Source organism: Salmo trutta, chromosome 24 (assembly GCF_901001165.1).
Source record: "Salmo trutta chromosome 24, fSalTru1.1, whole genome shotgun sequence".
Classification (NCBI taxonomy): domain Eukaryota; kingdom Metazoa; phylum Chordata; class Actinopteri; order Salmoniformes; family Salmonidae; genus Salmo; species Salmo trutta.
The window spans coordinates 13,799,054-13,822,790 of record NC_042980.1 but is presented as its reverse complement, the minus strand read 5'-3'; the positions used below and the strand labels follow the sequence as shown (position 1 = coordinate 13,822,790).

Sequence of the window (23,737 nt, the reverse complement as noted above, 5' to 3'; positions counted from 1 at the left end):
ATGTGGAATAAGTCAAGGGGTATGAATACTTTCTGAAGGCACTTGTCATGAAGTTGGCCTGTTGGGGAGGTTTATGACCCCCACAAATACCTTTCCCCTTTTCTCTCTCTCTACTTTATAGAGTTGACTCTTGTAAAGCCTTTGTAACATAGAGAGTCTGATAACATCGAAAGGTGGGAAACGGAACCATATTTCGGTAATCCAACCAGTTGAAAATATGCGTTGGTACTTAATGAATATGATCTCAGATCAGTTGTTGTCTGAGACATTACTACTAATGACAGGATGACATAAACTGTATCTTGGAAAGTCGACACATTCTAGTTATCAGATTCACATGGAATTGTTGTGCAATTTAAATGTTTAAATATGAAACTATTTGTGAAAAGATTAAATGTAATTTTAGCTTCTTAAATGAGAGAACGGTTTGTCATAGAGAAACTCTGCTCACTCAGAGGCCCAAGTGAACAGACTTTGGTTGTAAACTATGAAACACGTCCTTCTTTCACCACTATATAAACCCGTTAACGAAAATTCAACTTGCTGTTCCGAGGACGTGAGGACGACGGTCCTACGTTAAAAGGGCTCAGATAATAACCTAACGAAATTAGCATCGTGTTCAATGTGAAGGTGACGATCGACACGCCGAAAGGATGAATTTCGACTCTACCAGCCAGAATATAGCACAAGCTTAAAAATATGGCAACTTGCTATGAACTTTGAACTCTTATTCACTCCAGAAGTGATACCTCCTAGCCGTTGAGTTAGCAGCAGCCGCTGTAAACGTGGGCTAGGAAAGGACAGACGACGTATCCAGTCTAACACACACAACGATACTACAACGTAGCCAATTTACCACCAGAGACATTCTTCAGAGGACAAGAGATCCCTGCTGGGCAACCAGGCCTTCCATCTACGACCAGTCTATTGAAGCGCAGCTCAGAGTAAATATTTTGTGTATTTTCCTTTTTCCAAATGGGCGGTTATTTAGAATGCATAACATTCTGTATTTACGATAGCATAGCTTCTCCCTTTGTTCCTCAGTCTTCCCGCTCTTTCATTCAAAACCCAACCCCCTTTCTTTGTGTAACCAGCCGTCATATCTGTTCCGTCCGCTAGGGATGTTTTGACATAATTTCTAATCAATGTATGATCCATTCTGCGTAGATGTAATTCTGTGTGATTATTTAGGTATTTAGTAAATAAATAATTAAACAAAATTTTGTATTGCTGATTCAATTTGTTAGCCAGGGTTCGTGAAGATAACCATGAATTTACAACTTTCAGATGAAACTGAATAAAGTGACGATTAAATATTGACTGCTACTGATGTAAAAGATTACTAGGTCTTTAAGAGTTTATTCGGAAGATAACAGCTCTATAAACATTCTTTCGTGGTGCCCCGACTTTCTAGTTAATTACATTTACCTGATTAGCTGAATCAGGTAATATTAATTACAGAGAAATTATTTTATAGAATAGCATGTCATTTCACTTAATCCGGCATAGCCAAAGACACGATACACTGTAAGAAAGGTACTATTTTATTCCTTAAGGTACACTATTGGCTCTTTTATGGTACGAACTGCAGGGGTACAATTATGTACCTATAACTAAAGGTACAATGGGCCTACCTTAGGGTACACAGTAAAAACGCAAGAGTTAATTAAAATCCTATGGAGTAAAATCTAACACTATTTTGGGGTTTATATGGTCTTGACATGTTTTTTTTTGTTTGTTAAAACAACACTAAATGGAGTAAATATCTAACTCTCAGAAAGTTGCTTAAATGTATGTATATCCAATTGACATTTTACTATTTTCAGTGTAATTTTTGATCATCTCCATTAGCATTAAAAAACTATTCTGTGTTGTTTTGAATTAACAACCATCTACAGCAGAGTACTTTTCTCTTTCAGTTCACTTCCTTTGAGCTATACGGGGCCTTATTTGAATAGTTCTTCATGTGTTATCAAATCTCTGTAGGAAGCCAACTTGCAAGAAGATATTCAGGATTTTTACATCACTCACAACTTGCATTTAGAATGCCTGTCAGAGTAGGGAAGCTGGAACAACTATCTCACCAACGGTTGCTATAAATCCAACCACTTGCAGACTGGATTAGTTTGAAAAATGTACTTTTCTTATCTTTGTGTAGCATAAGATCAAAAACAATCAATGTACATGCAAAAACACAGATATTGAAACAAACAATCTTTAAAATAACCTGCAACAGAGGATGCCCGAAAATATGACAATGAGGCCTCTCCCACATCCGTGGATAACGCCATAGATTTAACATTCTGTCTCTGGTTACTCTTAATGGCGTTAAAAGTACTCCGTCCCAATGAACTCCAGCTATCAACACTAACTCTCTTGAGGGTTAAGATAACTCCCAGTAGAGTCAATTTAACCCTAACTTTTTAACACTGTGATTTCAACTATCCTTGATTTACGGTGTACCACTTCAGTGACAAGTGTTTTTAACCCTTTAAGTACAAACCTTTTTTCTGAGAGTGTACTGTATATGCTACAGGACACAGAGAGAAAAAAATGACCAATCACATGACTGCACTATCCTGTTTCTACACACTTGTGTTTGCCTGTAGCCTTCTGGAAGTGCTTCTCTCCTTGACCTTTTAAGTTCTCACTCTCTCCCAAACGCTGTGTTGAAATATGCATTCGGATTCAATATGTTGTAAGAGCTAGGGATCAAAAACAGAATGGCAGAAGAAGGTCTTTTCCCTCTGCCACTTGCATGTGATAAAACTTGCTTTATTTTCCTTTACCCTTTTCATGCAAACAGCATTCCTTCTATAATTTATGATTCCAGACACAGCTGTGAAGCAAACACAATTACAGTCGGTCACTTGCTCAGACCTTTTGTCTCCATTAGTCACCAGCCTATAAAGATGGAACACTTTTACTGTTAGATGGCTTCCCCACTTCCCTTCACCTCCCCTGTCCATTCCCCTCCTCTCTCAAATCAACACCTCTCATTCCAACCTCGCTCTGCTATGGTATGTTTTTGCATGAAATAATATTCATGTTGTACTTCCTTACAATATTGTACTTTTCAAAGCATGGACTGACTATCCTTTCGCTACACTCGCAATAACATCTGCTAACCACGTGTATGTGACCAATAACATTTGATTTGATTTATCATTAGAGATAATTTAAGGACATTATCATAGAATGTTGGAGGCTGACAATGAGACAGTATGACACATTTTATTGTCTCTGTTTTAGACAACACATTTCCAAACGCTCAATTTGCCCTCTTATAACTTTGTCTGTGTGTGTGTATGGTGTGTGTGTGTGTGTGTGTGGTGGCAGAGAGGTGATAGATCAGCGGTGAGAGCTCAGAGGCCCCAGCAGAGGCATTTCAGGAGCCAGAGGGGCTGCAGGGAAGAGGATGGTGAGTCTGCAGCTCAGTGGCCGTTCCTCACTGTCACATCGCAGGACAGAGGTCACATCGCTGACAGAGGACAAGTTTCTCTCTAGAGGTACCGGAGCTCCAACTAAGTTTGGGCTGCAGTGGGATGATGTAAGGAGCCAGGTCCAAAAGCCTTACAGGGTAAAATGAGGTGATGCAGGCTGAAATGTAGCCCTGCTTAAATTCAATGCACTCTTGGTGAAACTTCACTTACAGCCCAATCACTGTACCGAGACATAATGTGTGAATTAGGGGACAGGAAATGGGGCCTAAAGTTTGCTTAGAGGTGAAAAGGTGGACACTTTTAGCCAGAGTTTCAAGGTTCACAACCAGAGTTACATAATTATGCAAGTGGTTGTACAATATATGTTAATGAACACATACATGCAAATATGGTATTTCCCCAATACACTGTACACAGCCATTAATGGCAAGATACAGTATGAAATACATGAAGCATACTAATCCTGTTCTTTCACTGGTCTTGATTGGTATGGCCACTCTTTATGAGCAGATGGCCCAAGCAACCATGGCAGAGCTCCAATAGATCCAACTCCTATGACAGAGATAGAGAGATGGGCTGGAGCATTTGGGCCATGTGATGAGGCATGTGCCCCAAGGATGGGAAAAATATTGTCCCTCCAACAGTCCAACTACTTTAGCGCCACAGGCATACATAATCCCTTTAAAGAGTGCATGGCCTTGAAAACAGCCTGACTTTAATATTTTTCCAGAGATCATTTGAAAGCTATTCACTCCATTCATGGAGAGAAACACTGCTAGCTAAAATGTTTACTGTAAAATCAATACCATCTTTATTTTCGGTGGTACTACAACAAAGTGACTTATGTTCACCGCATCACAGGGAGCTCATAACTTCTCAAGCTTTGTTCAGCCCTCATTCTCAGTTCAATGGACTCACATTCTCAAGTGATGAATGGAAAGGGAAGTGAAGGAGGACACGGTAAATGCTGCGTCCAAATCCATGTGTTTCACTCAATTTTCTCTTAGATGAGGTATCAAAGTATAACCCTAGCATTCCTTCAGCAACAAAATGGAAAATACAGTGCCTGAGGTGTTCAACAGACTTGAATAGATGTTGTTGATGTAAAATATCTTTGTTTGTTTATTCTTTCACTTAAGTTTTAGACTATTCATCTAGTCGTGGTTTATAGTCTTTATGCTGCTCCTCTTCAGTATTGCCCTCAGCTGTGAGACACTAAAAAACGAAGAAAGTAGCAGATGCTGTCGATGATAATTATCTTTAATGTAACACAAGCAACTCCAACAGTAAGGATATGGTACACATCAAACCCCAGCCATTTCCTATAAACAATCTGCAAAATACCAACTGCACTGCTCTGAGCCAGCAGCAATCCCCTTTAACTATAAGCATTACATCATGTGAGACGTGGTAGCCGTTATTGCTTTTTTATTGATTTTCTTTTTAACTATTAACCTCAGCAATGGGCTTGACCCTTAGTTGACCTTATTGCGGTTTGACCCTTAGTTGACCTTATTGCGGTTACTACCATTTAACACTACTGCCTATAATGGTGATAGAAACCTGTAATAGAAATGTGTACTAGGTATGAATTATAATTGGGATGTCAGGATGAATCTCCATTCATTATCACAGTACTCGTTTGCAAATATATGAATCGATTTTTAGCCGCATTTGGTATTGATTTGTAAAGTAAACATACAACAGGTGCTACTAGCACAATGTTCTCGCTACTAGCGTAGCCTAGTGGTTAGAGCGTTGGACTAGTAACCGCAAGGTTGCAAGATCAAATCCCTGAGCTGACAAGGTAAACATCTGTCATTCTGACCCTGAACAAGGCAGTTAACCCACTGTTCCTCAGGCCATCATTGAAAATAAGAATTTGTTCATAACTGACCTGCCTAGTTAAATAAAGGTAAAAAAAAAAATAATAACTACCCATAATATTTCGAATTAATTTAATGCTCCAAATTTGCTTAAAGCGCCAATAGCTTAGCTAAGGTTTTTCTCCACCCTTATACCTCAGTGATTTTAAGAGACTGTGCATGTTGGCATTGTACTTGGCACAGTAAATGCAAAAGCAGCATCATACAGTAGCCGAGTGAAAAACAATTTCTCTCTCACATCTACATGAAGAGCCTTTAGCTACTGCCAAAATGAATGAGCTCCAATAAACATACGAGTCTGTCAATCACAAAATGTCTGGCTGCCAGTGCCTCATAAAAAACATTGACTTCTCATAGGAATATAAGACAGATGTTTCATTTTGCTTAGAGTAGAGAGAAGTAGAGAGATATTTTTCACATAGTAGTAGAGCAGTCGTCACCAACCGGTCTATCTTAAAGACATTCCTAGTCGATCACCTAATAGACCTACAGCGTCATTGCTTTCGGTACACCAGAAGTACATTCATTTCTACTGGAACGCTGTGTTTGCCTTGCAGCATTGCGTTGCAGAGGCAGTTTTATTGCATTCTCTGTGGTGCATACGTTGGACAAATCAAACATTTGAATCAAATTGTATGCGTAGAAGGCTTGACAGAAATGGTAGCAGAGGTAAATGTTGAACTTCTGTTGCACACATATCCAGATGACGCTGTAGGTGTGTTCAAAAGGCATAAAGGCTTGCACTCCTTTTTTGTTTTTGGTTGTTTTTGGTTAGGCAAAGTGTTCCCATTTTGAGCCATTTCATTTGTCTGAAAAGATAAACTCTGCCTATCTAGCGGACTGGGAGATCTGTGGCTAAATCTAGTGTGTTTACTGCACTGGCCAATTGGATAGGTCAAATCACTGTGCCTACAGCTTCCACGACCCCAGCCATAGCAAAGTTTTAAACTAGCCTAAGTGAGATTTCAGAACTTTTAAAACACAGCAAATAGCTGCTCTTTTTATGAATGAGTTCATGTGTAAGTTTGTATTCAGCACTGTCAACACTGTTTTTATTCAACACTATTACAAAACATAAAATGTGTTTCTCCCGACTTACATACGAGCTGCAATGAATGAGCAGCCAAGTGTATCGATAGCCATGCGTTTTTATTATTATTAGCAGGCTGTCGTGTCTATTTTAATATTGAGGAATATTTCACTTTCTCTGGTCATAGGAACAACATTAATTTGTGCATGCGGCAGGTGGGATACTACTCGAGTTTCACTATCAGGTTGAAGACGATGTCCTCTCTCTCTGGTCATTATCACTGGATAAATGGAAGGAGAGAGCAGAGACCGTGAGAGGGGGACCCTCTGCTGCTCTCTCCCTCCAGCCACTGATACTAATGCCGTGTTCAAAACAACTGGGAACTCGGAAATTTCCAACTTCAAGACAACTAGGAAAAATCGTCAGGGAAGAATCAATTTGAACAGTCATTTAACTCGGAATTCCATGTCGGAAACTCTCTTTCTTGAGCTCCAACATTCCGAACTGAAGATCACTGACATCATGATTTGACTTTGTTTTTTTCCCAGAGTTCTCAGTTAGATACAGGTACCATCAGTCCAGTAAAATAAAAAAGCAAATTATTTGCAAATTATTTAAATTTAAATTTATGCTCAGCTGTGCCTCACCAACTGAACAATTTTTTTTAATCAAAGCTTGAGTTTTGAAGTATAATATGTTCTGAGAAAAACAATATTGTCAGACCAGGCATATACTGTAACCAATATGTGATCCTGTTGATCGAGTACTGTATTAGGCTTACTCCACAAACCTCATTCCTACAGAACTGCTTTATTAGGTTAATGTAAAAATAACAATTATTAAGTTATGTTTTTAAACTAATCTGAGCGGTAGATCTCGGCTTGCTTTTTGACTGCGAAAGTGATCTTGACTCAGAAAAGGTTGGTGACCACTGTCGTAGGGGGTTAGAAACAGGAATCTGTTTTACATGGGTATCTTCTCTGCACAGCTTGCCCGGCCAGTCACTTCCGAGAGGTACAGAGACTGAGAGAATTTAAGACACTCTGGAGACACTGTGCCTCTGAGAACTTGCATATGGTGAATTATTTATAGTGTATTCAACTGATGATTATTTATAAAATGCTGCCGTCTGTAGTTTTTCAGAACCTGTTTAATGAAATCATACTTCAAGGACAGTGACTCTGCAAAACGAGGACAGCAGCACCAGACTCATATCAGCTATGGTCAATAGCTAATACATACTGAACAGTATCAGTCAAAAGTTTGGACACACCTACTCATTCAAGGGTTTTTCTTTATTTTTACTATTTTCTACATTGTAGAATAATAGTGAAGACATCAAAACCATGAAGTAACACATAAGGAATCATGTAATAACCAAAAAAATATTAAATAAATCAGAATGTATTTTAGGTTTTAGATTCTTCAAAGTAGCCACGATTTGCCTTGAGTTCCCACATATGCTGAGCACTTGGCTGCTTTTCCTGCTGTCCAACTCATCCCAAACCACCTCAATTGGGTTCAGGTCGGGTGATTGTGGAGGCCAGGTCATGTGATGCAGCACTCCATCACTCTCCTTCTTGGTCAAGTAGCCCTTACGCAGCCTGAAGGTGTGTTGGGTCATTGTCCTGTTGAAAAACAAATGATTGTCCCACTAAGCGCAAACCAGATGGGATGGAGTATCACTGCAGAATGCTGTGGTAGCCATGCTGGTTAAGTGTGCCTTGAATTCTAAATAAATCACAGGCAGTGTCACCAGCAAAGCACCCCCACACCATCACACCTCCTCCTCCATGCTTCATGGTGGGAACCACACATGCAGAGATCATCCGTTCACCTGCTCTGCGTCTCACAAAGACATGGCGGTTGGAACCAAAAATCTCAAATTTGGAGGACAGATTTCCACCGGTCTAATGTCCATTGCTTGTGTTGCTTGGCCAAAGCAAGTCTCTTCTTCTTATTTGTGTCCTTTAGTACTGATTGCTTTGCAGCAATTCGACCATGAAGGCCTGTTTCACATAGTCTCCTCTGAACAGTTGATGTTGAGATTTGTCTGTTAACTGAACTCTGTGCAGCATTTATTTGGATTGCAATTTATGAGGCTGGTAACTTTAATGAACAGCAGAGGCAACTCTGGGTCTTACTTTCCTGTGGCGGTCCTCATGAGAGCCAGTGTCATCATAGAGCTTGATGGTTTTTGCAACTGCACTTGTAGAAACTTTCCAAGTTGTTGACATTTTCTGTATTGACTGACCTTAGAGTAATGATGGACTGTTGTGTCTCTTTGCTTATTTGAGCTGTTCTTGCCATAATATAGACTTGGTCTTTCACCAGATAGGGCTATCTTCTGTATACTACCCCTACCAAAACAACGGATTGGCTCAAACGCATTAAGGAAAGAAATTCCACAAATTAACTTTTAACAAGGCACACCTGTTAATTGAAATTCATTCCAGGTGACTACCTAATGAAGTTGATTGAGAGAATGCCAAGAGTGTGCAAAGCTGTCATCAAGGCAAAGGGTGGCTTCTTTGAAGAGTCTCAAATATCAAATATATTTTTATTTGTTTAACACTTTCTTGGTTACTACAGTACATGATTCCATATGCGCTATTTCATAGTTTCGATATCTTCACTATTATTCTTGTCACACCCTGATCTGTTTCGCCTGTCTTTGTGCTTGTCTCCACCCCCCACCAGGTGTCTCCCATCTCCCCTCATTATCCCCTGTGTATTTTTACCTGTGTTCTCTGTTTGTCTGTTGCCAGTTTGTTTTGTTCGTCAAGCCTACCAGCGGTTTTCCCTTTGCGCCTGTCTTTTCTATAGCTCCTGTTTTCTAGTTTTCCCGGTTTTGACCATTTTTCCTGCCCTGACCTTGAGCCTGCCTGCCGTCCTGTACCTTTCCCCACTACACTGGATTATTGACCTCTGCCTGCCCTGACCCTGAGACTGCCTGCCGTTCTGTACCTTTTGGACTCGGATCTGGATTACTGACGTCTGCCTGCCCTTGACCTGTCGTTTTGCCTGCCCCATGTTCTAGTAATAAACTTTTGTTACTTCGACACTGTCTGCACCTGGATCTTCCCTAAAATGTGATAGTACGAACTGGCCATGACCGACCCAGCAGACAGACCAGCTCCACAAATCTGTCTCCCTGCAAGGAGCCACAATTGGATGACACGAGGAGTTACTGCAATGTCTTATGGAGGGACTCCATACCCTGGCAGAACGCCATGACCAGGGATTCGAGACTTTGCTGGAGCAATTCTGCGGATTCCCCACTGGGCAACGGGTCACACCCATAATCTCCCAGCCAACCCCAGTGTCCCGAGAACCCTGCTTACCACCTCCGGAGTGCTACGCTGGAGATTCCAGAACCTTTCGGGTTTTTCTCTCCCAGTACACCCTCATTTTCGAGCTGCAGCCTTTTTCGTTCCCCTTGGACCACTCGAGGATAGCGTACATCATAACGCTGATGTCCGGGAGGGCACTCGCCTGGGCTATGGCGGTGTGGGAGCAACAGTCCGCCATCTGCCTCAGTCTAGAGAAGTTTGTGGCGGAAGTTCGGAAGGTGTTTGATTCTCCATTTTCCGGGAGAGAAGCTGCTCGTAAGCTGCTCCAGCTACGTCAAGACTCCCGTAGTGTGGCAGACTACGAAGTGGATTTTCACACATTGGCAATTGAGAGTGCCTGGAACCCGGAAGCATTGTTCGACATGTTCCTTCACGGATTATTGGAGGTGGTCAAAGATGAGCTTGCAGCACGGGAGCTGCCCATGGACCTTGACTCACTCATAGCCTTGACCATCCGGATCGATGGGCGGCTTCGAGAACGTAGGTAGGGAGAGGGAATCTGTGCCCTGTCGCCCTCGTTCGCCCTTGATTCCCACCTCGCCTCTGAAGAATCCCGGAGACCCCCAAAGTCTACATGTCCGAGTGAACCCAACGTCACCCAAGTTATATATATATTGTCCAGGCACCTGGGCAGGGCTAGATTGACTCCGGCGCCGACAGAGATGGTCGCCTCGCTTCGAGTCCTTAGGAAACTATGCAGTATTTTTTTTTCTGTATTATTTCTTATGTTGTTGCCCAGAAAATCTTAAGTGTTATTACATACAGCCGGGAAGAACTATTGGATATAAGAGTGACGTCAACTTACCAACATTACGACCAGGAAAATGACTTTCCTGAAGCGGATCCTTTCTTCGGACCACCACCCAGGACATTGGATCTAATCCCAGAGGCTGACCCAAAACAACGTCGCCGCAAAAGAGGTAGATGGAGCAGCCTCCTGGTCAGACTTCAAAGGTGTGCACACCACCCACCGCTTCCGAGTATATTACTCGCCAATGTCCAGTCTCTAGACAACAAGGTGGACTAAATTAGGGCAAGGGTTGCCTTCCAGAGAGACATCAAAGATTGTAACATTCTCTGTTTCACGGAAACATGGCTCTCTCGGGATATGTTGACGGAGTCGGTACAGCCACAGGGTTTCTTCATGCGTCACACCGACAGAAATAAACATCTCTCTGGGAAGAAGGGCGGGGGTATATGCTTCATGATTAATGACCCATGGTGTAATCATATCAACATACAGACACTCAAGTCCTTCTGTTCACCTGACCTAGAATTCCTTACAAGCATATGCCGACCATATTATCTCCCATGAGAATTCTCGTCGGTTATTGTCACAGCTGTGTATATCCCCAAGAAGCAGATACCACGACGGCCCTCAAGGAACTTCACTGGAGTCTATGTAAACTGGAAACCATATACCCTGAGGCTGTATTTATTGTAGCTGGGCATTTTAACAAAGCAAATTTGAGAACAAGGCTACCTAAGTTCTATAAGAATTTTGATTGTAGCACTCGCGAGGGCAATAAACTGGACTACTGCTACTCTAACTTTCACGATGCATACAAGGCCCTCCCCCGCCCTACCTTCAGCAAATCCGAACACGACTGCATTCTGCTCCTACCGTCCTACAGGCAGAAACTCAAACAGGATGTACCTGTGACTAGAACCATTCAACGCTGGTCTGGCCAATCAGAATCCACACTTGTTTTGATCACGTGGACTGGGAAATATTCCGGGAAGACTCAGAGAATAACATTGATTTATACGCTGACTCTAAGGAATTGCATTGGAGAAGTTCTACCCATTGTAACAATTAAAACCTACCCTAACCAGAAACCATGGATTGATAGTGGCATTAACCACCGCATTTAACCATGGAAAGAAGACTGGGAATATGGCCGAATATAAACAGTGTAGTTATTCCCTTTGCAAGGCAATCAAACAAGTGAAATGTCAGTATAGGGCCAAAGTGGAGTTGCAATTCAATAGCTCAGTCACTAGACGTATGTGGCAGTTACGGGCAATTACGGACAACAAAAAGAAAACCAGCTACGTCACGGACACCATCGTCTTGCTTCCAGACAAACTAAACACCTTCTTTGCTTGCTTTGAGGACAATAGTGTACCACCGACGTGGCCAAAGACTGCGGGCCCCCCCTCTCCTTCTCCGTGGCTGACGTGAGTTAGACATTTAAACATGTTAACCCTCGCAAGGCTGCTGGACCAGACGGCATCCCTAGCCGTGTCCTCAGAGCATGCACAGACCAGCTGGCTGGTGTGTTTACGGACATATTCAATCGCTCCCTATCCCAGTCTGCTGTCCCTACATGCTTCAAGATGACCACCATTGTTCCTGTACCCAAGAAGGCAAAGATAAGTGAACTAAATGACTATCGACCCGTAGCACTCCCTTCTGTCATCATGAAGTGCTTTGGGAGACAAGTTAAGGATCATTTCACCTGCACCTTATCTGCCACCCTAGACCCACTTCAGTTGCATACCACCCCAACACGTCCACAAACGATGCAATCGCCATCACACTGCACACTGCCCTATCCCATTTGGACAAGAGGAATACCTATGTAAGAATGCTGTTCATAGACTACCACACAGCATTCAACACCATAGTACCCTCCAAGCTCCTCATGAAGCTTGAGGCCCTGCATCTCAACCCCGCCCTATGCAAATGGGTCCTGCACTTTCTGATGGGCCGCCCCCAGGTGGTGAAGGTAGGAAACAACATCTCTACTTCGCTGATCCTCAACACTGGGGCCCCACAAGGATGCGTGCTCAGCCCCTGCTGTACTCCCTGTTCACCCATGACTGCATGGCCATAAACGCCTCCAACTCAATCATCAACTTTGCAGACAACACATCAGTAGTGGGCTTGATTACCAACAACGACAAGACAGCCTACAGGGAGGAGGTGAGGGCACTCGGAGTGTGGTGTCAGGAAAACAACCTTTCACTCAACATCAACAAAACAAAAGGAGATGATGGTGGACTTCAGGAAACAGCAGAGGGAGCACCCCCCTATCCACATCGACGGGACCGCAGTGGAGAACGGGGAAAGTTTTAAGTTTCTCGGCATACACATCACAGACAAACTTAAATGGTCCACCCACACAGACAGTGTGGTGAAGAAGGTGCAACAGTGCCTCTTCAACCTAAGGAGGCTGAAAAAAATTGACTTGGCACCTAAAACCCACAAACTTTTACAGATGCACAATTGAGAGCATCCTGTCGGGCTGTATCACCGCCTGGTATGGCAACTGCACTGCCCTCAACCGCAAGGCTCTCCAGAGGGTGGTGTGGTCTGCACAACGCATCATCTGGGGCAAACTACCTGCCCTCCAGGACACTTACAGCACCCAATGTCACAGGAAGGCCAAAAAGATCATCAAGGACAACAACCACCCGAGCCTCTGCGTGTTCACCCTGCTATCATCCCAAAGGCGAGGTCAGTACAGGTGCATCAAAGCTGGGACCGAGAGACTGAGTTTATATCTAATGGCCATCAAACTGATAAACAGCCAACCTTAACACAGAGAGGCTGCTGCCTACATACAGACTCAAATCATTTGGCCTGTAAAGTGGGCCACTTTAAATAATGTTTACATATCTGACATTACTCATCTCATATGTATATACTGCATCTTATACCATCAATTGTAGTCTTTTGTCTGTAATTTTGTTATGTGTCGGCTAATGGGGATCCTAATAAATCAAATCAGTAATCCACATCCCACCCTTGAACTAGAGTCATTCTTGAAGCCTTAGTCTAAAGGACACATTTGTGGGAAACCAAGCTTTGTCCACCCTCTAGCTACAAGGAGTCCCTGAGGCCTGTGTTAATGGTGCATCTTCTTAATTACCCTCTATAATTCAGACCCGATTGATTGGTGATATTGATTGATTAATTAAAATGAGGAGGGCTGTGGTAAAAATATCATTCATTTAGCAGCTCCAATAGCTCCATTAGCTGAGCTTTACTGGGGCTTGAGGCAAACCACTGCCACACAAAACCCACCCCTTGCTGATTGGACCACCTGTCAGTTGTCTTGGCACCATTGTCCAGACAATAGACACAGAGGGAATATGGCCATTTGTATACTGTAGGGCTCATCCTAAATTGACTTGAATAACAGATGTAAATCATGCACTGGTAGGAGATTTCCAAGCAACATTAGACACTAGGATTCAACTCGTAACTAAACACAACGTGGATAATCAACATTTCTTCTGAGGAAATATTCCATTAATGACAATAATTAGACGCCGTAATTGCCCGTGGAATTTGAATATTGCTTTGAATGTTCTTCAAAATCCCTTTGCAAATATTGAATGTGGTGACCTTTTATCATCCTCTCTAGGATGAATTGATTACACTGAATTAAAATATTCATACCTTAAAGGTCAAAGTTATTCATCAAAGTGTCATTGCTAGGCTTGAGTGACACACTAAGTGAGGCACTGGGGTTGATTTGTACTGAGACTTACAAACAGGCCTCAGGGAGAAACAAAATATAAAGAGGTATCAATTTAAAATTATTTATATTTGTAGGACTACTGTGTATCATTTTGAAAAGTTACCACACATAAATATAAAACCTCATCTGTAGTCTTTGAAAAAAAACAAGCGGTCAGTGAGGGGTCAAACAAAGATTATGATTTGATTATGATTTGTTCCAGGAGATTCACAGTATTTCGCTGAAAACTAATGCATATCAATTCTTCCTTTTCCAGTGGACTAAAGAGCTACTTGCAGAAACAGGACAATCAGAGCTCATTGCAGGTAGAATAGATCACAAGCTAAAAAGTATTTGATGTTGTGATTAATGCTAATAGTTCCTCATTTGAAAAAACTCCAACATGATCCTCAGGCAGAATTTTTATTCAGACTTGAGAGAATGATCAGACCAGGGCTAATTCATCACAGACTAATTAGTCAGACTCTTCAACACAAACACTGAGCATGATTATGTGGTTCTTTTTTTCCCAATACAAATAATGAATGTGCTATCACTTAATTGCTAAATAGTCACAAATTAATTGTCAAAGACCTTAAGGCTTAGGCAGACCATTGGTATATGAATTAGCAATGTAATTTATTATTATTGACACTAGGACTAACTACATTAACTCAGCATGTTAATTAAAGACCATTGCACATTTTAAGGAATTTCAAAGACCCCTAGTAGAAAACGCTCACCAAATAGCCTTTAACTCAATAATATGGATTAAATGTTTCAAGATGGTATAATTGTGTGCAATGGGAGCAGGTCTGGTCAATGCCTAGTGGTAATTGCATTGCACTACCAAGTGAAGGGGAATAATGCATCTTGAATTTACACTGATGCCAGCATTATGAGAAACCTTTCCACTCTGTTGCATGGGTGCAATAGTGTCACGATTTGAAGGTCATCTCTGCATAAGCATCTGTTCTTGGCCCATACTATACACTGTTCATCATCAGGCGATACTAAATCCTATTAGAAGGTAGATAACCCAAAGTCTAAGGTTGACTTAATAAATTAATAATTAAGAATAGATACAGCCGATATTGTCCTCTCGTCCAAATCTTTAATTGACACTGATTACAGACATGCTCTGTAATTGCTATACATGGTTTCATTTCCAACCCATGACAGCATCTCACTCGTCTTTTACCAAATGTAAAATCTCAATGTATTGATGCATGCGTCTCTATGGGATATTAGTAATCTAAACCCCTTATATGTAGGAGAAAAGAACACATGGAATATTCTGTAACAAAACAGTGTTTCTGACCTGATTAAGATGTTTCCATGGTTGACAGCATTGACATGCAATGCACAACAGCATTCACAGATACAGTTGAAGTCGGAAATGTACATACACTTAGGTTGGGACATAATTTGAGTCAATTGAAGGTGTACCTGTGGATGTATTTCAAGGCCTACCTTCAAATTCAGTGCCTCTTTGTTTGACATCATTGGAAAATCAAAAGAAATCAGCCAAATTGTAGACCTCCACAAGTCTGGTTCATCCTTGGGAGCAATTTCCAAATGCCTGAAGGTACACGTTCATCTGTACAAACAATAGTACGCAAGTATAAACACCATGGGACCACGCAGCCGTCATACCGCTCAGGAAGGAGACGCGTTCTGTCTCCTACAGATGACTGTACTTTGGTGCGAAAAGTGCAAATCAATCCCAGAACAACAGCAAAGGACCTTGTGAAGATGCTGGAGGAAACAGGTACAAAAGTATCTATATCCACAGTAAAACGAGTCCTAAATCGACATAACCTCAAAGGGCGCTCAGCAAGGAAGAAGCCACTGCTCCAAAACTGCCATAAAAAAGCCAGACTACGGTTTGCAAATGCACATGGGGACAAAGATTGTACTTTTTGGAGCAATGTCCTCTGGTCTGATGAAACAAAAATAGAACTGTTTGGCCATAATGACCATCGTTATGTTTGGAGGAAAAAGGGGGAGGCTTGCAAGCCGAAGAACACCATGCCAACCATGAAGCACGGGGGTGGCAGCATCATGTTGTGGGGGTGCTTTGCTGCAGGAGGGACTGGTGCACTTCACAAAATAGATGGCATCATGAGGAGAGGGAAATTATGTGGATATATTGAAGCAACATCTCAAGACATCAGTCAGGAAGTTAAAGCTTGGTCGGAAATGGGTCTTCCAAATGGACAATGACCCCAAGCATACTTCCAAAGTTGTGGCAAAATAGCTTAAGGACAACAAAGTCAAGGTATTGGAGTGGCCATCGCAAAGCCCTGACCTCAATCCTATAGAAAATTTGTGGGCAGAACTGAAAAAGCGTGTGCGAGCAAGGAGGCCTACAAACCTGACTCAGTTACACCAGCTCTGTTAGGAGGAATGGGCCAAAATTCACACAACTTATTGTGGGAAGCTTGTGGAAGGCTTGCTTAACTTGACCCAATTTAAAGGCAATGCCACCAAATACCAATTGAGTGTATGTAAACTTCTGACCCACTGGGAATGTGATGAAAGAAATTAAAGCTGAAATAAATCACTCTACTATTATTCTGACATTTCACATTCTTAAAATAAAGTGGTGATCCTAACTGAACTAAAACAGGGAATTTTTACTCTGATTAAATGTCAGGAATTGTGAAAAACTGAGTTTAAATGTATTTGGCTAAGGTGTATGTAAACTTCCGACTTCAACTGTATGTACATCAAATCCACTCATCAGTGTTTATATTTATTCACTTATCAATGGATTTGACAATCCAGCTCAAGAGAATTCTAACGACTTAAAATGGATCTGTCAAAGGTTATGTGTTTACTCATGTCCTCATGAGGCCTGTCATCAATCTGTCCTCCCACATAAAAAATATAATCATCAAGAGTTCCTGTGATGTTGTGCATTTCAACATACATGCATTCGGGAAAGTATTCAGACCCCTTGATTCTTTCCTTATTTAGTTACGTTGATTCAATTGTTTTTTCCCCTCATCAATCTACACACAATACCCCATAATGACAAAGCAAAAACAGTTTTTGTAAAAGTTTTTGCAAATTACAACATTTAAAAAGATAAATGTCACATTTACATATGTATTCAGACTCTACTCAGTACTTTGTTGAAGCACCTTTGGCAGCGATTACAGCTTTGCGTCTTCTTGGCTATGACGCTAAATACTTGGCACACCTGTACTTGGGGAGTTTCTCCCATTATTCTCTGCAGATCCTCTCAAGCTCTGTCAGGTTTACACAGCTATTTTGTTGTCATGTTGGAAGGTAAACCTTCGCCCCAGTCTGAGGTCCTGAGCACTCTGGAGCAGGTTTTCATCAAGGATCTCTCTGTACTTTGCTCCATTCATCTTTCCCTCGATCCTGACTAATCTCCCAGTCCCTGCCGCTGAAAAACATCCCCACAGTATGATGTTGCCAACACCATGCTTCACCTTAGGGATGGTGCCCGGTTTCCACCAGACGTGACGCTTGGCATTCAGAACAAAAAAGTTCAATCATGGTTTCATCAGACCAGAGAATCTTCCTTTTAGGTGCCTTTTGGAAAACTCCAAGCTGGCAGTCATGTGCCTTTTACTGAGGAGTGGCTTCTGTCTGGCCACCACTATAGAGGCCTGATTGGTGGAGTGCTGCAGAGATGGTTGTCCACACTGTGCCTTCAGGCCCTACTGCACCACTACCACATATCTACAGTACTAAACCCATGTGTATGTATAGTGTATAGTGTATGTATATGTATCGTGTGTGTGTGTGTGTGTGTGTGTGTATGCATGTGTCTGTGCCAATGTTTGTGTTGCTTCACAGTCCCCGCTGTTCCATAAGGTATTTTTTTAATCTGTTTTTTTTTAAATCTAATCTTAGTTACTTGATGTGGAATAGAGTTCCATGTAGTCATGGCTCTATGTAGTACTGTGTGCCTCACATAGTCTGTTTTGGACTTGGGGACTGTGAAGAGACCTCTTGTGGCATGCCTTGTGGGGTATGCATGGGTGTCTGAGCTGTGTGTCAGTAGTTTAGACAGACAGACAGCTCGGTGCATTCAACATGTCAATACCTCTCATAAAAAGTAGAGATGAAGTCAATCTCTCCTCCACTTTAAGCCAGGAGAGATTGACATGCATATTATTAATATTAGCTCTCAGTGTACATCCAAGGGCCAGCCGTGCCGCCCTGTTCTGAGCCAATTGCAATTTTCCTAAGTCCTTTTTTTGTGGCACCTGACCACACAACTGAACAGTAGTCAAGGTGCGACAAAACTCAGGCCTGTAGGACCTTCCTTGTTGATAGTGTTGTTAAGAAGGCAGAGCATCGCTTTATTATAGACAGACTTCTCCCCATCTTAGCTACTACTGCACCAATATGTTTTGACCATGACAGTTTACAATTTAGGGTTACTCCAAGCAGTTTAGTCATCTCAACTTTCTCAATTTCCACATTATTTATTACAAGATTTAGTTAAGGTTTAGGGTTTAGTGAGTGTTTTGTTCCAAATACAATGCTTTTAGTTGTAGAAATATTTAGGGCTAACTTATTCCTTGCCACCCACTCTGAAACTAACTGTAGCTCTTTGAGTGTTGCAGTCATTTCAGTCGCTGTAGTAGGTGACGTGTAAAGTGTTGAGTCATCTGCATACATAGACACTCTGGCTTTACTCAAAGTTAGTGGCATGTCGTTAGTAAAAATTGAAAAAGGTAAGGGGCTTAAACAGCTACCCTGGGGAATTCCTGATTCTAACTGTATTATATTGGAGAGGCTTCCATTAAAGAACACCCTCTGTATCAGAAACTCTTTATCCACATCATAGCAGGGGGTGTAAAGCCATAACACACAAGTGTTTCCAGCAGCAGACTATGATCGATAATGTCAAAAGCTGCACTGAAGTCTAACACGACAACCCCCACAATAATTTTATCATCAATTTCTCTCAGCCGATCATCAGTCAGTTGTGTAAGTGCTGCGCTTGTTGAGTGTTGTTCCCTATAAGCATGCTGAAATTCTGTTGTCAATTGGTTTACTGTGAAATAGCATTGTATCTGGTCAAACACAATTTTTTACAGAAGTTTACTAAGGGTTGGTAACAGGCTGATTGGTCGGCTATTTGAGCCAGTAAAAGGGGGCTTTACCATTCTTGGGTAGCGGAATGACTTTAGCTTCCCTCCAGGCCTGAGGACACACACTTTCTAGTTGGCTTAAATTGAAGATGTGGCAATATCGTCTGCTATTATCCTCAGTAATTTTCTATCCAGATTGTCAGACCCTGGTGGCTTGTCATTGTTGATAGACAACAATCATTTTTTCACCTCTTCCACACGGACTTTACAGAATTCAAAAGTACAATTCTTGTCTTTCATAATTTGGTCCGATATACTTGGATGTGTAGTGCCAGTGTTTGTTGCTGTCATGTCATCCCTAAGTTTGCTTATCTTGCCAATGAAAAAGTCATTAAAGTAGTTTTCAATATCAGAGGGCTTTGTGATGAATGAGCCATCTGATTCAATAAATAAAGGAGCCGAGTTGACTTTTTTTCCCAAAATGTCATTTAAAGTGCCCCAAAGCTTTTTACTATCATTCTTTATATCATTTATCTTTGTTTCATAGTGTAGTTTTTTTTATTTTTTTATTTAGTTTAGTCACATGATTTGTTAATTTGCAGTTCGTTTGCCAATCAGTTGGGCTGACAATTTTTCAATTCCTCATCAATCCAAGGGGATTTAACAGTTTTTACAGAACCTGTTGCCATATTACTTCAACAGTATTTAACATTAGATCGTCTCTAAGCTTTACAGGAATGTGGTTCTGAATATAGGCCACAACACCGCCTCTGTTGGCATTTCTGTCTTTTCGGTAGATGTTATAACCATGTATTGCTACCACTGTATCATCAAAGGTATTATCTAAGTGAGTTTCAGAGATAGTCAGAATATGAATGTCATCTGTTACAAGCAAGTTATTGACTTCATGGACCTTGTTTCTTAGGCTACATATGTTAATATGGGCTATTTTTAGCACTTTTCTGGGTAGCTTGATTGTTTTTAATGCTTTACTGGGAAGTTTATCAGAGGTAGACTTACTCATGTTATTTACATTGGAGCTGATAGTGCACCGTGAGCTGCATAAAGTGGTCTTCCTACTATTGCAGACCGCCTCAGTGCTAACAGTGTAACTCTGGTTTATAGGCTCATGATTACTGCTTACAATAGCTGTAGGATAAACAGATGTATTCGGTGCAATTAGGGTACATACATTTAATTATTTACATTGTGTTTGCCAATGCCCCTAAGATCATGTACATTTGATGCAGCATTATGACGTCTCATTGTCACAATGGTAAGGATTAACTGAGCTGGTATTGGATCATTTACCAGTCTTTGTTTCAACGTAGCCTTGAAATGCGTGGACAGAGTTCAGGAGCCAAGATGATTTGGATGTACTCCGTCATTCCTGTAGAGTATCTTCTGTTTCCAGAAGGTGTCAAAGTTATCAATAAAAGTGACTCCAGCAGAGCTACAGTAGTCTTTTAGCCAGATGTGTAATGCCAGCAGTCTGCTGAATCTTTCACACCCGCGGCCCAACGATGGTACTGGACCCGAAATTATTGGCAATTTTTTTGTCTTTTAATGCTAAAATCAGTTCTTTAAAATCGATTTTCAAATGTTCCGAGCTAGCCCTCCTGATGTCGTTTGACCCCACATGGGTCAACTGTGTGTCAGCTGGTAGAACAGTCGGAAGCAGCCTTGTTATGTACTGTACTCGTGCTCCTGGGTAGCACAGGGTTTTTGCCTTGGGGACCGAGATGTTTCTCACTATGCCTATGATGACAGCTGGTGATGCTGAATGGGCCGGTCTCTCAGGCAGCCTCACGGTCTGGTGAGGCTGGGAGCTCAGAGGATCTGAACCCGAGGTAGAAGCCACCGGAGAGGGAGACAGAGCCGAGGACGAAGATGCAGGTACCTCCGGATCCAATCTTGATTGGGAAGCCACCAAGGACGAAGGCGCTGGAACCTCTGGATCCAGGGCGGCAAAGCTGTTTCTGGTCTGTGTCAGTTCCGGGTTCAACATCTCCATGGAGACCCCTGTTGCCAGAGGATGCCTTCTTTGACTTCCACGGCAAATGACGTACCTCCATGGCTGGTTGGTTGGTTCGAAAACAGCTCCATTTTCTAGGGAAGGGGGAGACCCCTTCGGGGATGGAACCCTGCCTAGCACCGGCCAGTCGGCTATGGAGAGCCGACAGGCAGCGAAACTTCCACCAGACCAGAGCGGCGTCTGGCTACTGGGGTGGAAGAACGAATAGGTGGGAGTGGGTTCCCCAGTAGCTTGTGTAGGTTTCCTATTTGCTTGCTAAGAGTAGCTACTTCGCTCCTGTAGTCCTCTGCAAGCAAGCAGTTGTTACATTGAAAGTCAGCACATTCCACATTGTCCCAGAACAAAGCAAAGTAAACACAGCTCCTGCAACGTTGGAAACGTTTAATAGCGGCCTCCATTTGAGACCGCTGAGCCAGCTAGGCTAGCTGGGCTTTTGCGTCTCTCCCCCTATACGGAATCTGGCAGGATCCTGGGACAGATAGCAGCGCTCACAGTAATTTAGCTCAACAGAGCCGCAGGATTCAAAATAAAATAAAAGTATATAAAAATACTGCCATATAAAAAAACTGTCAGACCGAGGTCTTTAGTCCAGGTTTCGGCGTTCGACAGTGTTCAACAACGACAAACATTTTGGCCGGGTGGCCAGCTGTAGGAAGAGTCTTGGTGGTTCCAAAATTCTTCCATTTAAGAATGATGAAGGCCACTGTGTTCTTAGGGACTGTCAATGCTGCAGACATGTTTTGGTACCCTTCCCCAGATCTGTGACTCAACACAATCCTGTCTCGGAGCTCTACGGGCAATTCCTTCGACCTCATGGCTTAGTTTTTGCTCTGACATGCACTGTCAACTGTGGGACTTCATATAGACAGGTGTGTGCCTTTCCAAATCATGTCTAATCAATTGAATTTACAACAGGTGGACTCCAATCAAGTTGAAGAAACATCTCAAGAGTGATCAATGGAAACAGGTTGCACCTGAGCTCAATTTCGAGTCTCATAGCAAAGGGTCTGAATACTTATGTAAATAAGGTATTTCTGTTAAAATTTTTATGGAAAAAAATGTGGAAAAAGTAACGGGGTCTGAATACTTTCCGAATGTCATCTGATTGCCATGAGACTGAGCTGTTTGTATGAATAAAAGGAAAATACATGCTTTGACCATATGAGACAATCCTGATCGTTTTTGTTAGTTGTAAGACATCAGCTGTAAATTATGTTGTTATCCAACAACTCGGCATTTGCACCAGGACACATTTCAGTATTTAACTTTGCCAAAAGCATGACTTATTCTGCAGATATGCAGATTCTGCTTATAGTTAATGACTACTGAAATGGAACTGCAGTTTAATTACAGTGGGATATTCCTCATATTTACTGTCCACACTTGTGTCAGTGATGAGTCCAATTGAGTGTAAGCTTCCTCTAAACCGCTGATTGGAGAACGTGCAAGAGAAGAGGTTGCAGAAGTCCATAAATAAAGCCCCCCAAAAATCATATTCAACCAGCACTGTGGTATTAAGCAAAAGCACATTTCCCTTGAATTCCCTTGAAGCAGTAAACCATTGAATTCACAAATGGAGATCACACACAATTAACAGTGTTGGCACTTTTCTTAAAAATGATAATTTGGTACCTTGTGTGCATTCTTTTGATGTCAGGTTCCTGGCTGGTTTGCTCTAAGACCTCTCAGATACAGAACAGGATTGCGGTCAGACGCAACGCATTTTTCTCAGCTCCAGATCTAGATTGAGAGAGGGTGGCAATGTGAAAACAGCACCGCTTTTCTCTCAGCATCACATCACTAAGTAAATAGCAAGCTGCTAGATCATTCACCAGGGTGGATGTTTACACCAAGCCTACTCAAGGACCTGTCAGAGTTGAGGAGAGGACTTGTTGGAGACCAAACAGCAGCAGCACAAGAATGCTGTAGAGTAGGTACAGAGGCCTACAATCATCCTGTCAAACAGAGGGGGAGAGAGAGCGAGAGAGACGGAAAGAGAACGAGAAAGAGAAAAAGAAAGAGAGAGCAGAGCATTGGTAATCCTGGTGAGCAGTTTGTTGGGTGAGCCCAGAGAGCTGCTATGTCATTGCAGCCCTGGCTGTCACCAGTGGGTGAAAAGGTGTAGGAGGACAATGTCTGTGTTAACTGAGAGGAATTATTCTATTCACACTCCAAGGCAGCAGCAGAGCATAATCAGTCTGAGCCCTGCCGAATCACAGTCCCCTTTAGCCCTGTTAAAATAGCTGATGGTGTTTGATTTGCAAATCCCCAAAAGGCCAATAGCAATCTAAGGCCTATAGCCATAGGTGGCCTATCACACTCAAACCCTCAGTGCGAATGTGACAGCTGGCTAATAGTCGTATATATCTTCAATGAACCATACGCCCCAGGTCAGGGGTAAATTGACCAATCACGCAGTGATCACCTCTCACTTTTC

At 42.1% G+C, this 23,737-nt stretch overlaps 1 protein-coding gene across 1 annotated transcript in view; it reads right to left on the bottom strand.

Moving 5' to 3' along the window:
* The window catches only part of LOC115160730 (beta-1,3-galactosyltransferase 1-like), a 111,741-nt gene that overhangs the window by 55,421 nt on the left and 32,583 nt on the right, over positions 1-23,737 (bottom strand). The window contains exon 2 of the mRNA XM_029711076.1: positions 22,933-23,040. The gene's annotated coding sequence lies outside the window, so the exon portion shown is untranslated. The remainder of the gene's footprint in view (positions 1-22,932; positions 23,041-23,737) is intronic.